The sequence below is a fragment of the Oncorhynchus gorbuscha genome, linkage group LG06, assembly GCF_021184085.1.
Source record: "Oncorhynchus gorbuscha isolate QuinsamMale2020 ecotype Even-year linkage group LG06, OgorEven_v1.0, whole genome shotgun sequence".
NCBI classification, from domain to species: Eukaryota; Metazoa; Chordata; class Actinopteri; order Salmoniformes; family Salmonidae; genus Oncorhynchus; species Oncorhynchus gorbuscha.
In genome coordinates this window covers 58,350,485-58,368,463 of record NC_060178.1, presented here as the reverse complement: position 1 = coordinate 58,368,463, position 17,979 = coordinate 58,350,485, and positions in this window count along the sequence as shown.

Sequence of the window (17,979 nt, the reverse complement as noted above, 5' to 3'; positions counted from 1 at the left end):
GAGTTTTTCAGGATGAGAATAAACGGATTGGAGCTAAGCACAGGTAAAATCCTAAGAAAAACCTGGTTCAGTCTTCTTTCCACCAAACAATGGGAGATGAATTCACCTTTCAGCAGGACAATAACCTAAAACACAAGACCAAATCTACGCTGGAGTGGCCGAGTTACAGTTCTGACTTAAATCTACTTGAAGAAATCTGAAAATGGTTGTCTAGCAATGATCAACAACCAATTTTGAAAATAATAAAATGGGCAAATACTGCACAATCCATGTGTGGAAAGCTCTTAAGAGACTTACCCAAAAAGCTGTAATCGCTGCCAAATGAGACATTTCTCATTTACATTTGCACAAATTTATAAAATAATGTTTTCACTTTGTCATTATAAGGTATTATGTGTAGATGAGTGAGGAAAAAGCATCAATCTAATACATTTTGAATTCAGGCTGTAACAACAAAATGTGGAATAAGTAAAGGGGTATGAATTCTTTCTGAAGGCACTGTATAGGATGACATAGCATTCAGATGAGTTCCACTGAAACACAATCTTTACTAGATAGTGTGAAGACAGACCTATGCTTATTTCTGACCAGGGTGACTCATGGGGTGGGTCACAATTATCTCTTATTTTTCCTGAAGTGTGCACTTGTTCACTTCCATTCATTGATTTAAAAGAAAATGACTAGTACTGTATATTGAAACTTTCTTTAGCACATGCCAACACAAATCCAAATGTTTTAAAATTTGAGGAGAGAAGTGAACGAGTGCCCACTTCAGAAGAAAAGAGAGATTATTGGGATGCACCCAAGAAAGCATCTAATTATCATCCATTTTGTCCAAGATCTCTCATTTGAAAATAATCAGATATGTTAGGGAGCATTATAAGATACATGGATAAATAGGAGGTAATGGCAGGGATTTTCTTTCTTCTACTTTCTTTTCCTGCTTTTGTGACTTTTCCGATTATATTCATAAAATAGTTTACAACGTAAAAATGAAAGGGTAATGGTGCACTCTTGTAGTCTATAGTAATGGTACCATCAGAGGGTTTTGTTACTATCCTATTACCACCCAGGCCCTGATTCTGCTTCCTTCTCTGGCACTACCATTAAACAAATGCCAGTCCATTTCCCTTCCTGTGCTTCCTTGAAAGATGTTGATGATGATTATCTCTATCTCATGATGGGGGGGGGGTAAGTCTGGGCAGACGACTAATGTGGCAGATAACAGAAATGCAAATAAGCTGAACAAGCATCTGCTTCCCAGAGAAAGGGAGATGTTTAATGCCAACTAGAGATTGGCGTAAAAAGGTTCTGGGATGAGTATCAACCAAACTACTAACACAAACCTTATCCTCCAATGCCACCCACACACGGGTGCACACACACCAGTGGCGGCTGGTGGGAGGAGCTATAGGAGGACGGGTTCATTGTAATGGCTGGAATGGTATCAAACGCATCATACATATGGAAACCACATGTTTGACTCGGTTCCATTTATTCCATTCCAAGCATTACAATGAGTGTGTCCTCTTATAGCTCCTCTCACCAGCCTCCAGTGACACAAACACACACGTGAGGGAACGCACATGCACACACACACCCACAGCCTCCCCCAGGCGGTTTGATTTTCAAAGGTCCACAGAGCAGGAGAAAATCTGCTTGGGTTGGTGGTGGAGGGAGGACGTTGATGTTCTGTCATAGGTCATCTCTCTGTTACACACCTGAAGGATGGAATTCAACAGGCATTTATTCAAAAGGGAAAGTTATACTGCTTTGCCTCAGCACAAACTCAATTCCAAATCCAATTTTACTAATGCACCAAGCATAAACAAAGAGAAACTATTTCAGCTTATTAAACAACATGTAAGAAGAAAGTCTAAATTGACATCAACTCTATCTTGGTTAAAGGCCCATTGAGATGACGGTGTGATGAGAAACAAAGAGATGCACACAAAAGGAGCCCACACACACGCGCACGCACCTACGCAGGCAGACATGCACGCCAGACTCACACACACTTTTCATGTTCAAAAATTCCTACGGCTACATTTATTATAGTGTCAGCAACCCCTGAGCCCCAGATATGAAATGAAGATGCTGTCAGGATGTACAACTCTATTTAATTTATTGGGCCAAGACAAACTTGTGTGGCTCAGTTGGTAGAGTACTGCGCTTACAATGCCAGGGTTGTGGTGGGTTTGATTACCATGGGGGACCAGTATGAAAATATATGCACTCACTACTGTAAGTTGCTCTTGATAAGAGCATCTGCTAAATGACAACAGAAACTAAACAAATGAATACCGATGTGAGAATTCCAGGATACTCCATTCTACGCTTGATCAGTTTTCTTCATGTTCTGTGCACTTTTTGTCCATTATACTTTTCCAGTGCTGTATCCATGGTATTGGTGACTTGCCATGTATTTAATGTAAATGATGTTGTAGTTTCCTCTTACCACAGATGGGTGCTGAATAGGCCATACATCCCCACCATTGTTGTAAGCAGCATAAACACCCTCCATCCCATTGCTGGCTAGCCTCTGAAGCTAAGCAGGGTTGGTCCTTGGATGTGATTGCCCTGTGTAGATTGCGGTCTTTCATATGGGACACTAAACGGGTGTCCTGACTCTCTGTGGTCGCTAAAGATCCCTTGGCACTCGTAGGGGTGGGGGTGTTAACCCCGTTGTCCTTGCTAAATTCCCAATCTGGCCCTCATACCATCATGCCCACCTAGTCATCGCCAGCTTCCAATTGGCTGATTAATTCCCCCTCCAACTATTCCCCAAGTCATTGCAGTAAATGAGAATGTATTCTGTCAACTTATCTGGTAAAATAAGGGTTCAATAAAAATAAATCAAATGTGTGTCTGTCTGTACAGGAGACTCCACTTTTTTGTCATGGGACGAGGCCGGTTTCAGGCTGGCTTTTTTGGCCTATGGTCTTTTAAATCAGTGCTCTTGTCTTTTTGCCATGAACCTACAGACTTGTATTGCTTCAATAATACCAACAGGCAACAGATATCTGTTTAAAGTGCAGACACACAACAGAACATTTGTGAATTACTACTGACATATTGTTTTGTTGGAGAAAAATAGACCCGAAGGCATGAGACCCAAGTATCTATCTAACCATGACACGTTCCTTTTCTAGCAGCTTAGATATTTCTGAATGAGTAAATTAATTTGCAGTTTCATGTTCATAAAATGGCCATGTTGTCTAGCACAATTTTATTCACAGAAATCTTTAAGATGAAGAATTAGCTAGTTATGTTATTCTCACTACATGATCGTGACGATGCTGCAGCCTCATAAGACAGATTCAAGTAACAGCTGCTGATGGACCAATGGATCCTTGCGTACTGAACATGAATGAATCAGTAAAAACGAACCTCAAAATCTATTATGACAGTACTCTGTAATAAAAAATCATTCTGACTGACCTCTTTTCCATCACTTGGGTGTTTACTGAATCATAATGTTGTTGTTGCACATGTCCTTTAAGTTAGATATGTTTTCCCAAGGATCTCATCTAATAATAGCGCAATCCTGGGGAAATTATGGAACCTTGCCCCTCTTTCAAAAAAAAACTAAGAAATCCCCTTTTGGACTCAATCACTATGCTGTGTAAAGAAATTAGCTAGTGCTGGAAGACTCTGTTGAAGGGTACTTGCCAGTAATAAACATTTTGCTATGCCTCAGGGTGTAATACATTTCCCATCCGAGTCCCCCTGGGCCTCTCCTCTCCCGCCCTTTTCAACGGCAGCCTGCCCTCCTGTCATTACTCAACACTGTTTTTCCTGGAACAGTGCAAACCAGGGAAAAGGTCGGCAGGGGGCATTTCAGTCTGTGGTGCTGTGCCTGGTGAGAAATATTGATAAACTTTTTTTGGATTCCAGTACAAATGAATCAACATGACATCTGTCCGACAGGTGTGTCCCCGAGGGAGTAAGAAGATGACAATGGAAGATCTGGTGGTGGGGGAAGGGACGAGGCAGTCTGTAATGACTACGAGGTATTTTAATTGGTGCCTCTTTTTTGGTTGGTTTGTTTATTGGACAGAGAAAGTCGAAGAGACGGGAATGTAAGGAAGAGCAATGGTGTGCTTGAAGGGCGTAGGCCAGATTCAAACCCACGCCTGTTTGTGCTCAGAAGGCAGCGGCAGTAACCACTGTAACCTCGATGTCAAACACCCGTTTCTTTTCAGAAACATATACTAAGTCGTGAGCAACCTTAAATGGGGTTAGATGGGTAGGACGATCATAGTGTTTGGATTCAAATACAATCTCCAACAGTGTCTCCAAGGAGGTTTAAGGTCTTTAAATTGTTGCACACCCACACCATCACCACCTCTCGACCATCTTTTCCTTTTCTGAACAGGTCTCAAAATCGCAAGCCAATCTAATTGCATGGTTGTCATGCCAGTAAAACAATCTCAATGTAATTGTCACAGTGAGAGAGGAAATCAGTGAGTAAGTGTGCGTGTGTGAGGACTTGTGTGCGTCTGTCTACGTGTGTGTCTGCTCCTGCGTGTGTGTGGTGTAGGAGGATAAGGTTTGACTTGTTTTGACTTGTTTTTGGCATAAAAAAAACATCTCCCTCTCCCTGATGCTTGATCAACTCATTGGCATTTCTCTTATCTATCACATAGTGGTCATGTATATAGTGATAGTGGTCACAAATATAACTAGGAGACCAAACCTATCAAATACCTCAGAGGCAGTTGTACTTCAGTGTGTTATCATATACACTATATCTAGAAAAGTATGTGGACAACCCTTCAAATGAGTGGATTCTGCTTTGTCAGCCACACCCGTTGCTGAAAGGTGTATAAAATTGAGCACACAGCCACGCAATCTCCATAGACAAGAATTGGCAATAGGATGGCCTTAATGAAGAGCTCAGTGACTTTCAACGTGGCACCGTCATAGGATGCAACCTTTCCAACAAGTCAGTTCTTCAAATTTCGGTCAACTGTAAATGCTGTTATTGTGAAGTGGAAACGTCTAGGAGCAACAACGGATCAGCGGCGAAATGGTAGACCATACAAGCTCACAGAACGGGACCGTTGAGTGCTGAAGTGCGTAGCGTGTAAGAATCGTCTGGTGTAAAGCTCGCCCCCATTGGACTCAGAAGAAGGGAGAAGGGCCTTGGTCAGGGAGGTGACCAACAACCCAATGGTCACTCTGACAGAGCTTCAGAGTTGTTGTGGAGATTGGAGAACCTTCCAGAAGTACAACCATCTCTGTAGCACTCCACCAATCAGGCCTCTATGGTAGAGTGGCCAGATGGAAGCCACTCCTCAGTAAAAAGCACATGACAGCATTCTTGGAGTTCGCCAAAAGGCACCTAAAGACTCAGACCATGATAAAAAAGATTCTCTGGTCGGATGAAACCAAGATTGAAATCTTTGTCCTGAATTCCAAGCGTCACGTCTGGAGGAAACCTGGCACCATCACTGCGGTGAACCATGGTGGTGGCAGCATTATGCTGTGGGGATGTTTTTTAGTTGCAGGGGCAGGGAGACTAGTCAGGATTGAGGCAAAGATGAACGGAGCAAAGTACAGTGAGATCCTTGATGAAAACCTGCTCTAGAGCACTCAGGACCTCAGACTGGGGAATATGTTAACCTTCCAACTGGACAACGACCCTAAGCATTTACATTTACATTTAAGTCATTTAGCAGACGCTCTTATCCAGAGCGACTTACAAATTGGTGCATTCACCTTATGACATCCAGTGGGACAGTCACTTAACAATAGTGCATCTAAAACTTAGGGGGGGGGGGGTGAGAGGGATTACTTATCCTATCCTAGGTATTCCTTAAAGAGGTGGGGTTTCAGGTGTCTCCGGAAGGTGGTGATTGACTCCGCTGTCCTGGCGTCGTGAGGGAGTTTGTTCCACACAGCCAAGGCATCCTTGGTCCGCTTGGTCCCGGGATGTGGAGCAAAGCAGGTCATTTTCTATGTAAGTGGAGACACTCAGCCCCTTGTTTTTCAATGTGTGAGAGCTGCCTCTACACATTTGCTCAACGTTCATGGAACTAGTGCTAGCCCAAATGGGACAGGAAGGAATTTGTAGGACTTGAAAAGAAAACATTAGAAACCAGTCACCTCGACGAATAGAGCGAAACAGCACGTTGAACGGAGCACCCTCTGGTGGCGATGGAGCGAGTTGCCATTCGTATTTTTAGCATGACACCTGGATACAGCAAAGACTGTTTTTACTGAAAAGGGCAGTGTTAACACACTGTAAAATGGAACAGTGCTTGGTGGTGACTGGCAATTTGCCTCCCTGTCCCGGCTGCTTGAACAAAATCCGGGAGTAGAGCCGTGATACGGAGGGCACGACCCGAGAGGTGGTAGGCCAGAACACGGGGTGAATTGTTGGCTGCCCCTCTTTGCCACAGGGGGCGTACCCCTAGGTCAGGCACCCCTTCCACGTAGGGGAATCAGCTGGTTGGGACCTTGATGTGGCTGCAGTTAAGGACCGTTTTCACCACTTTTGGCCCGTTTGGGGATATCTCTGACACAGATCCAGTGCTTGGGCAGGGGCCAGGGCCTTGCTCGGTGCCCCTTGGGTCAAACTCACAGGCTCCACGGCTCCAAAAAAACAGTTAATCTGAGAACAAAGTGAAACGTCATTTCGCCACGTAGGCTAATAGCTTAGCTAGTTAGCACAGTGCTAGTCGGAGAAAGCTATTCCTTTAACAATGTGAACGTGGCTTGCTGAGCTAGAAAGCACAATGTTAGCCACGGGAAGATAGCACTTTATTAGTCTTGGGAAAAAACAAAAACATGGCTTTCGACCGATAAGCAGTGAAGCTAGGACGGTTCATCTGGTCAACGTGGCGCAGTAGTGGGTTGAGCTAAACAAGAGCGTGAGCTAGAATTTCTACACTTCTAGGTAGAAAAGCTAGTCAGTAGGATAGCTAGCCTTGCAGCGAGCTAGCCAGGTTCGCTAAGCCTTACAGCTAAGCTAGCAAAGTCTCAGTAGCTAGCCATGTGACACTAGCTACCACAGTAGTCAAAGGGAAGAAAAAGCTCATTCTTACCCGCAGCTCACCTCATTCGTCACTCATTCTGTCTCTGACAGACGTGTGTGATAGGTTCTTCGAGCTTCTGAGATTCCAGTGATATCGAAACGAATAACAACTCCGTTGACCTCAATGGTATGATTACAAAATATTGACAGCAGGTTCTGACAACAGTAGCTTACTTTAATAAGTAATATTTCTGACAGAATCCTATATGAATAATTCAAACCATGCCATAGGCTATCACCGCTTACAGGTTAAGGTTAGTGAAAGGGTTAGCTAAAATGCTACAGTTGTACCCGACGAGACTCAAACACACAACCTTTGGATTGCTAGACGGTCATGGTATACCTATACTCCCTGACCAACCTCCTGACTTTAGTTTATGTCTTAAGTCACCAGAACACTATTCCATTTGTAGCATAACATCAAACTAAATGAAGGGACCCAAATGTATACAACATATCCTACGTCTGTTTAATGTTGTCAGGCTAGTTAAGAAAGTCATTATGCCAAACAATGATACAATCATTAAATCTATAGAAAATCTATTTAGACTTAAAAAATGACCTCACAATGCGTCTGTATGCATTACCACAGGAAAAAAGCAAAAATTGGCCTACTGTTTTGTTTGATTGGCAGTCTCCCCTCAGTAAAAAAAACAAATAGTTTTGGTTAGGCTATAGGCTACTCGCATTAAACGTAGACTCAGCGATATTTGTAAGTCGCTCTGGATAAGAGCGTCTGCTAAATGACTTAAATGTAAATATGACTTAGATGTAAAATGTAAACAGCATTGTACAGTGGTCACCAACCGATCGATCAACCAACATTTCTGTAGAAAAGCCAACGATAAAGGCTTGCACTCTTTTTTTTCATGTTGTGCTGTTGGTGGTAGGTGCACTTGATTCTAAAGCCCTGCGCACCGGGTAGTAAAGTGTTCCCATCTTTAACCATTTTATTTGTCTGAAAAGACAACTCCGCCTACCGGGCAGACTGGTAGATCTGTGGCTAAATCAAGTGTGTGTACTATGCTGGCCATTTGGATAGCTCAAATCACTGTGCCTACAACTTCCACAACCCTGACCACAGCAAGGTTTGATACTAGCTTATGTGAGATTTTATAACTTTTCAAAACATTACCAGACAGACTGTCAAAGAATACAGTAAATAGATTAGGTTTTTATGAGTGAGTTCATGTCAACATTTTTACTCAGCAAGGTCAACACTTTTTATTTATTTAACACTATTACAAAACATACAATGCTGCAATGAATTAGCAGTAGCAGATCGCCATCTCTATTTTAATACCAAGGAATATTTCACGTTCTCTTGGTCATAGGAACAAAATGAATTTGGGCATGAGGCAGATGCTGTGCGACTCGAGTTTCGCCATCAGGTGGAAGAAGGTGTCCACTCTCCCTGACCAGGCTCACCGGAGGAAAGAAAAGAGAGAGCAGGGACCGTGACACCTGGACCCTCTACCACTCTTTCCCTCCCTCTGCTGAGACTAATACCTTGTTCAAAACAACTGGAAACTCTGATATTTCGGACTACTGACTTCAGTGAGCTCAAGACAACTGGGAACGTGGGGAAAAAAATGAGATCCGACTGGGAAAAATCATTTGAACGGTCATCCAACTCGGGATTCCAAGTCGTAAACTAGGGCATTTTTCCAGCGCTACAATTTTCCGACTTGAAGATCACTGACGTCATGATTTTAAAAACAATCCCAGTTGTCTTAAAAGCACCATAACCATCAGATGCAGGTTTCATCCGTCCAGCAAATTATTAGCAAATGATTTAAATGCATGCTCAGCTGTGCTGCCTGGCAAGTGATAGACTAAATTATCTATTTTGTTATCAAAGCTTTTTAAAGTATATATTTTTTAAAGATTCTGAGCGGTAGATCTCAGCTTGCTTTTTGACTACGAAAGTGATCTTGACTCGGAAAAGGTTGGTGACCACTGGCATAATGGGTCAATTTGAGGGTCAACTTCTGCTGTTTTGGTGCCCTGGCTACCATGCTGTGAACAGCAAACCTGTGCACATGTGCAGACACGGTTTGTGACTGTGTGAGAGCCTTGCATGTTGCTCATCTCAATGCACGTATTCAAGAGGATCAAAACTGTAATGTATCATAGGTAAATTGATCTACAAATAACACCGAGTTGTTATTTATGATGCAAGGTTCTTTGCAGATCAGTCAGTTGGCAGTCGCCTGCACCATCGGCTGCAGTGTTGAACCAGACCAATATCTGTGGTGCTGCCTGTGGCAACGTAATTTCACTGAGTCTACCTTTAAGCATTCAACAATTGCCAAAGGTTTGAACTCCTCATACAATAGACCTACTAATATAAAACGTTATAAAGCTTATCCTAATAATGTTAGCCTAGAGTTTTAAAAGTCCAATATGAAACGCTACATAGGCTAACTGCATATTGATAAATAATCAATACATGTAGCCTTCACTGAGAGGCTTTGATTAATGTTATATCATCATATAACATTATATGTACACTGAACAAAAATAGACTCGACAATTTAAACGATTTTACTGAGTTACAGTTCATATAAGGAAATCAGTCAATTGAAATACAGTTGAAGTCAGAAGTTTACATACACTTAGGTTGGAGTCATTAAAACTAGTTTTTCAACCACTCCACAAATTTCTTGTTAACAAACTATAGTTTTGGCAAGTCGGTTAGGACATCTACTTCGTGCATGACAGTCATTTTTCCAACAATTATTTACAGACAGATTATTTCACTTATAATTCACTGTATGAAAAATCCAGTGGGTCAGAAGTTTACATACACTACCGTAATTTCTGGACTATAAGCCGCTACTTTATTCCCACACTTTGAACCTCGCAGTTTATACAATGACTTGGCTAATTTATGGATTTTTCCCGCTTTCGCAAGATTCATTCCGCCGACAAAAAACTGAGCACATTGTGACGTAAATCGAGCGCACTCAAACTTCCCATCATTCTGATTACAGTAGTAATTTTGTCACCCTCATCAAAGACATGGAGAAATGCATATGATGCAGCTTTCAAGTTGAAGGCGATCGATCTGGCTGTTGGAAAAAGAAATAAGAGCTGCTGCATTGGAGCTTGGCCTTAATGAGTCGATTATAAGACTTTGTAAACAGCAGTGTGAGGAACTGACAACAAACCTTTCAGAGGGAAGAAAAGCAGATGGCCCAAAGTATTTGCAGCCACTCGACATTAATGTAAATCTTGCATTTAAGGTGGCTCTCCGTGTTCAGTGGGAGCCTTGGATGACAAGTGGGGAGAAATCCTTCACTAAAACGGGCCGCATGCGAAGAGCAACTTATGGTCAAGTCTGCCAGTTGTTCCTGCTTGCGTGGAGCATTGTCAAAAAATCCACGATCATCAACGGGTTTCGAAAGGCTGGACTGCTGCGTGTTGAAGGGGCAGCTTGAGCTCAGCGGGGTATTTGCCTCCGGATGAAAGTGAGGAGAGCGACAATGAAAACGATCCAACAACGGATGAAGCAATTCTGAGGCTATTCAACTCCGACACCGAAGGTGGTTTCAGTGCACAGGAGGAGGCTTGGTAGGCTACTGTTTAAATTTTTGTTACAAGCCGTGTTTCGTTAAAGCCTATTTATTTTTGTTACAAGCCGTGTTTCGTTTAAAGGCTGTGTAAAGTTATTTTGTTTCAATGTACCGGTAGGCACCTGCGGCTTATAGACATGTGCGGTTTATTTATGTACAGAAAACATATTTTTTAATAATTCAGTGGGTGCGGTTTATATTCAGGTGTGCTTAATAGTCCAGCAATTACGGTAAGTTGACTGTGCCTTTAAACAGCTTGGAAAATTCCAGAAAATGATGTCATGACTTTAGAAGCTTCTGATAGGCTAATTGACATACTTTGAGTAAATTGGAGGTGTACTTTTGGATGTATTTCAAGGCCTACCTTCAAACTCAGTGCCTCTTTGCTTGACATCATGGGAAAATCAAAATAAATCAGCCAAGACCTCAGAAAAAAATGTAGACCTCCACAAGTCTGGTTCATCATTGGGAGCTATTTCCAAATGCCTAAAGGTACCACGTTCATCTGTACAAACAATAGTACGCAAGTATGAGCACCATGGGACCACACAGCCGTCATAACGCTCAGGAAGGAGACGCATTCGGTCTCCTAGAGATGAATGTACTTTGGTGTGAAAAGTGCAAATCAATCCCAGAACAACAGCAAAGGACCTTGTGAAGTTGCTGGAGGAAACCGGTACAAAAGTATCTATATCCACAGTAAAACGAGTCCTATATCGACATGACCTGAAAGGTCGCTCAGCAATGAAGAAGCCACCGCTCCAAAACCACCATAAAGAAGCCAGACTATGGTTTGCAACTGCACATGGGGTCAAATATCGTTCTTTTTGGAGAAATGTCCTCTGGTCTGATGAAACAAAAATAGAACTGTTTGGCCATAATGACCATCGTTATGTTTTGGAGGAAAAAGGGAGCGGCTTGCAAGCCGAAGATCACCATCCCAACCGTGAAGCACGGGGGTGGCAGCATCATGTTGTGGGGGTGCTTTGCTGCAGGAGGGACGGGTGCACATCACAAAATAGATGGCATCATGAGGATGGAAAATTATGTGGATATAATTGAAGCAACATCTCAAGACATCAGTCAGGAAGTCAAAGCTTGGTCACAAATGGGTCTTCCAAATGGACAATGACCCCAAGTATACTTCCAAAGTTGTGGCAAAATGGCTTAAAGACAACAAAGTCAAGGTATTGGAGTTGCCATCACAAAGCCCTGACCTCAATCCTATAGAAAATTTGTGGGCAGAACTGAAAAAGCGTGTGCGAGCAAGGAGGCCTACAGACCTGACTCAGTTACACCAGCTCTGTCAGGAAGAATGGGCCAAAATTCACCCAATTTATTGTGGGAAGCTTGTGGAAGGCTACCCGAAACATTTGACCCTAGTTAAACAATTTAAAGGCAATGCTACCAAATACTAATTGAGTGTATGTAAACGTCTGACCCACTGGGAATGTGATGAAAGAAATGAAAGCTAAAATAAATCATTCTCTCTACTATTATTCTGACATTTCACATTCTTAAAATAAAGTGGTGATCCTAACTGACCTAAAACAGGGAATTTTTACTAGGATTAAATGTCAGGAATTGTGAAAAACTGAGATTAAATGTATTGGGCTAAGGTGTATGTAAACTTGCGACTTCAACTGTACATTAATTTTGCTCTAATCTATGAATTTCACATGAATGGGCAGGGGTGCAGCCATGGTTGGGCCTGGGAGAGCAAAGGCCCACCCATTTGGCAGCCAGGCCCAGCAAATCAGAATGAGTTTTTCCCCACCAAAGGGCTTTATTACAGAGAGAAATACTCCCCCCTCTGACGATCCCGCGGGTGAAGAAGCAGGATGGAGAGGCTAGAGATCTGATTCTGATGCTCCCGCAGGTGTAGAAGCAGGATGGACAGGATGGAGATTTTCTAAAACGGCATTGGAGGCAGCGTTTACTATAGAAAAGAACATTCATATCTGGCAACAGCTCTGGTGGACATTCCTGCAGTCAGCATGACAATTTCACGCTCCCTAAAACTTGAGACATCTGCGGGTTTGTGCTGTGTAAGACAAATGCACATTTTAAAGTGGCCTTTTTTTGTCCCGAGCACCTGTGTATTAATCATGCTGTTTAATCAGCTTCTTGATATGCCAAACCTGTCAGGTGGATGGATTATCTTGGCATAGGAGAAATTATCAGTAAAAGGGATATAAATAAATTTGTGCACAACATTTTAGAGACAAAAACGTTTTGTGGGTATGGAACATTTCTACTAACGAAACATGGGACCAACACTTTACATATTGGGTTTATATTTTAGTTCAGTGTATATATTAAATATTGCCCTATTCAAAATATGAAAGTGAAAGGCAGTGAATTTGTCGTGCTTCATGAATGATGCATATACTGTAGACTATGGCTGATCAAACCGACAGCATCATTGCATACCATTTGCATCTATACTGATACCTACACAACTATACTGAACACATGTATCTACCATCTACCATACTATTCAATGCATATGTTGGATTTATACAATGTACTGTCCAATATGTACCACACAGAACGCACTGCAACTGCCTCTGCAATGTAATGCTGCAAGGCAAATGCAGAGTTCCACTGGAAATCAATGTAGCCCTACTTCAGGTGTATCAAAACGCAATGCTGCTGTTGGTCTGATAGGATGTCCCAAGAGGAAAATTGTCTTAGACACACAGTCATGCTGTATACAAAGTAAACACTGTACAGTACACACTCAACATAATACACACATTGCACGTAATCCTTATCATCATACACTTCTTATATAGTCAGTTCAATGGAGGCTGGTGCCGTTTAAGATGAGAGAGGACGATGATTTTTTGATGAGCATGGCCTTATTTCTTTTACAGCATATTGGATGACTGTCATTAATATTCCATTAACCGAGCTCAAAGTAACATCGATAGGTTTAGGCTACTACATGATACTAAAATTTTCCCTATACCCATCACGAGGTTGCTTACAACCTAGCCTATGAATGAAAGTTTACAACGTAGGTGCACAGGTAGGAATATTTTTTTTGTAATCAATCTGTGACACACAGTGTCAATACCGCCTTGCACTCTTGCCTGCATCTAACTGATCTAGGGTGTAATCATTAGTCCAACAGTTGCAAAGTAGAGTTTCTATTGGACAAATTCAGATATGTTTATTTCCGTTTCGTTTGCTTCTGTTTAAGAAACGTTTGTCAACATAATCAGTAGAATGAATACACCCCTGATTACAAGCAAACACCGTTCACTTTCATAGCAGCCACATACAAACAGCATGATCACTTTGCTTGTTGTAATTCCTAACCGGCACAGACAGCCTACATCGATGTCACAATATTAGCTAGCTAACATCATAGTCAGCATAGCTAATAGAACTAGAATATTAGTAAACTAACACATTAGCAGTACAGTGTACAGTCAGCAATCAGTTTAGGAGTTACACTGGCGGGCCCCGGTGGCAATAAATTAATAAAACCAAACGCTTACCTTGACTTGGAAAAGTTCCAGTGTTGGATAGCCATAGCCAGCTAGCTAACATACCGTCCCTCTCTGTTTGAGCCGGGTGTTTAAGTAGGCTAAACTAGCCAATTGCATTCGCTAGCTACCGTCTCTTACGACCGATATAGCTTCTGGACATCAGGACTGCGATTACTCACCACGTACTGGCAGAATCCTTTTTTTCCTTTAACGAGTCTGACAAGCGTGACGCAAACAATATACTGCTTTCTCGGGAACAGGAAGAGATCCCTGTGATTTGCGTGAAGAGGAGGCGGCAAAAAAAGGGGCCGGAGGACGGGCTGCCTTCTGAGAATTCGTAGGCGATCGAATGAACCCCCACTTACTTCCATTCTGCTAGCAAATGTGCAATATTTGGAGAACAAAATAGATGACCTACGCAGAATACTAAACTACCAACGGGACATTCAAAACTATAATATCTTATGCTCAAGGAGTCGTGGCTGAACGATGACACTATCAACACACAGCGGGCTGGTTAAACGGCGGCGCTGACGGCGCTGTACCTGCAGGATAGAACAGCGCCGTCTGGTAAGACAAGGGGCAGTGGAGTATGTATTTCTGTAAATAACAGCTGGTACACGATAACTAAGGAAGTCTCAAGCTATTGCTCGCCTGAGGTAGAGTATCTCATGATAAGCTATAGACCACACTATCAACCTAGAGAGTTTTCATCTGTATTTTTTTTGTGGCTGTTTTACATACCACCCCTGTCAGAGGCTGGCACTAAGACAGCATTGAATGAGCTGTATTCAAACAAGAAAAGGCTCACCCAGAGGTGGTGCTCCTTGTAGCCGGGGACTTGAAGGAAGGTAAACTTAAATCCGTTTTACCAAATTTCTATCAGCATGTTAAATGTGCAACCAGAGGAGAAAATAAAACTCTGGACCACCTTTACTCCACACACAAAGAAGCATACAACGCTCTCCCTCGCCCTCCATTTGGCAAATCTGACCATAATTCTATCCTCCTGATCCCTGCTTACAAGCAAAAATCAAAGCAGGGCGCACCAGTGACTAGATCAATAAAAAGTGGTCAGATGAAGCAGATGCTAAGCTACAGGACTGTTTGCTAGCACAGACTGGAATATGTTCCTGGATTCCTCAAATGTCATTGAGGAGTGCACCACATCAGTCATTGGCTTCATCAATAAGTGCATCGATGACATCGTCCCCACAGTGACCGTACGTACATACCCCAACCAGAAGCCATGGATTACAGGCAACATCCTCACTGAGTTAAAGGCCAGAGCTGCACTTTCAAGGATCAGGACTCTAACCCGGAAGCTTATAAGAAATCCCGCTATGCCCTCCGACGAACCATCAAACAGGCAAAGCATCAATACAGGACTAAGATTGAATCGTACTACACCGGCTCTGACGCTCATCGGATGTGGCAGAGCTTGCAAACCATTACAGACCTCAAAAGGGAAGCACAGCCGAGAGCTGCCACAGCTCCACAGATGATGCAATCTCTATTGCACTCCACACTGTCCTTTTCCACCTGGACAAAATGAACACCTATGTGAGAATGCTATTCATTGACTACAGCTCAGTATTCAACACCATAGTGCCCTCAAAGCTCATCAATAAGCTAAGGACCCTGGGACTAAACACGTCCCTCTGCAACTGGATCCTGGACTTCCTGACAGGCTGCCCCCATCCGCCACGCTGATCCTCAACACAGGGGCCCCTCAGGGGTGCGTGCTCAGTCCCCTCCTGTACTCCCTCTTCACTCATGACTGCACGGCCAGGCACAACTCCAACAACATCATTAGGATTGCAGATGACACAACAGTGGTAGGCCTGATCACCGACAACGACGGGACAGCCTATAGGGAGGTCAGAGACCTGGCCGTGTGGTGCCAGGACAATAACCTCTCCCTCAACATGATCAAGACAAAGGAGATGATTGTGGACTACAGGAAAATGAGGACTGAGAATGCACCCATTCTCATCGAATCAAATCAAATTTTATTTGTCACATACACATGGTTAGCAGATGTTAATGCGAGTGTATCGAAATGCTTGTGCTTCTAGTTCCGACAATGCAGTAATAACCAACAAGTAATCTAGCTAACAATTCCAAAACTACTACCTTATAGACACAAGTGTAAGGGGATAAAGAATATGTACATAAAGATATATGAATGAGTGATGGAGAGTGATACAGAGCGGCATAGGCAAGATACAGTAGATGGTATTGAGTGCAGTATATACATATGAGATGAGTATGTAAACAAAGTGGCATAGTTAAAGTGGCTAGTGATACATGTATTACATAGAGATGCAGTAGATGATATAGAGTATAGTATATACGTATACATATGAGATGAATAATGTAGGGTATGTAAACATTATATTAGGTAGCATTGTTTAAAGTGGCTAGTGATATATTTTACATAATTTCCCATCAATTCCCATTATTAAAGTGGCTGGAGTTGAGTCAGTGTGTTGGCAGCAGCCACTCAATGTTAGTGGTGGCTGTTTAACAGTCTGATGGCCTTGAGATAGAAGCTGTTCTTCAGTCTCTCGGTCCCAGCTTTGATGCACCTGTACTGACCTCACCTTCTGGATGATAGCGGGGTGAACAGGCAGTGGCTCGGGTGGTTGTTGTCCTTGATGATCTTTATGGCCTTCCTGTGACATCGGGTGGTGTAGGTGTCCTGGAGGGCAGGTAGTTTGTCCCCTGTGATGCGTTGTGCAGACCTCACTACCCTCTGGAGAGCCTTACGGTTGTGGGCGGAGCAGTTGCCATACCAGGTGGTGATACAGCCCGACAGGATGCTCCCGATTGTGCCTCTGTAGAAGTTTGTGAGTGCTTTTGGTGACAAGCTGAATTTCTTCAGCCTCCTGAGGTTGAAAAGATTTGACATGAGTCTTCAGGTCCTCAAAAAGGTTCTACAGCTGCAGCAGCTGCTTGGCACAGTACATCACTGGGGCCAAGCTTCCACCCATCCAGGACCTCTATACCAGGCAGTGTCAGAGGAAGGCCCTAGTCTCCAGCCACCCTAGTCATAGACTCCAGCCACCCTAGTCATAGACAGTTCTCTCTGCTACAGAACATGGGTCCTCAGATCCTCAAACGGTTCTGCAGCTGCACAATCAAGAGCATCCTGACTGGTTGCATCACTGCCTGGTATGGCAACTGCTCGGCCTCCGACCGCAAGGCACTACAGAGGATAGTGCGAATGGCCCAGTACATCACTGGGGCCAAGCTTCCTGCCATTCAGGACCTCTTTACCATGCGGTGTCAGAGGAAGGCCCTAAAAATTGTCAAAGACTCCAGCCACTAGTCATAGACTGTTCTCTCTGCTACTGCATGTTAAGCGGTACTGGAGCGCCAAGTCTAGGTCCAAGAGGCTTCTAAACAGCTTCTACTCCCAAGCCATAAGACTCCTGAATACCTAATCAAATGACTACCCAGACCATTTACATTGCCCCCCACCCCCTTTTACACTGCTGATACTCTCGAAAATGTGTTTTGAAGTAAGTGAAAGTGAACAATATTATTATTATTATAACAAAAATATAATGAAATATAGCTAGCTCTCACTCTCTCTCTCGCCTCTCCTTCATTTTTTAATAAACGTATTTGTTCCAAACGGTTCAACTATTGTATTTCTCTTTGAGCCACCTACTCACCACATGTTATGCACTGCAGTGCTAGCTAGCTGTAGCTTATGATTTCAGTACTTTTTTATTTTAATTTGCTTAGCATTTAGCCACTCTAGCATGGTGGTGGATAGTGGTGTTTCAAAAATAAAGTAGGCATATTTTCATTTTCATCACCTTCTCTCCATTATATAGAGTTGAGGAAA